Source organism: Aplysia californica, unplaced genomic scaffold, assembly GCF_000002075.1.
Source record: "Aplysia californica isolate F4 #8 unplaced genomic scaffold, AplCal3.0 scaffold00008, whole genome shotgun sequence".
NCBI classification, from domain to species: Eukaryota; Metazoa; Mollusca; class Gastropoda; order Aplysiida; family Aplysiidae; genus Aplysia; species Aplysia californica.
Genome location: NW_004797278.1, coordinates 2,493,849 through 2,494,714, shown reverse-complemented (window position 1 = coordinate 2,494,714; position 866 = coordinate 2,493,849).

Here is an 866-nt window from a genome sequence, read left to right as displayed (position 1 = left end):
TGCCCCTATTAACACCATCTGTGTGTGACGGCTTAATAAGTAGATGAATCTTGAGAAGGCAGAACAATAATGACGATTAATCATATTGGTAAGTTCTGAGTGTTGGATGAAACCTCAGAATATTTACAAGAGTGTGTTTCCTAAAAAAAAGCAAAGATGGTCAAAGCATGTAGGCCTACATAATCTAAGGCGTGTATATTGTACCAAAGCGATAGCGACATCCATTGAGCATTTGCCAGTCACAAAATATCTGCCATTCATTCGTCTTTTCCAAAATAAGCACAAAATATCCCAGCTATTCTCCTGTACAAACAGAGCAAATATAATACACACAAAATGTTTCAGCAACAATTCACAAGTGTTTTACAAAAGATTATATACACAAGGCCTTGAGGTTGACAAATGATAAGAATGATTTTGTTCTGTTCCTCATATACACGCACTGACGTCCTTTTTGACATACTGTTGACAAGAGACCAATTTGAATTAAATATTAATAAATAGTTAAACATCTAAACTATTTGAGAAATTACCAGTAAAATCCACTCACACTGCTGAATGATGGAATTTCAGAGAGTAGAAGACAAGAAAAACAATGTGTAACATCTGTCAAGATGAAGGTATAATGTCATCAGCAAAAAAATAAAATCGGCTTAAAATCAACAAACGTCAAGAGCAATTTGATTTCTTTAAACCATAAGAATAATATATTTTATCGCATGATATTGTAAAAACCCACACATTTCACCTTTACATAGTATTGCATTTTGATAATGAAATGTGAAATGTCTCCCCTTGTACTCCAAAGAAATCTGGATATAACATTGACATGATCTCCAACAGCACAGGGAGGGATGGGTGGGGTG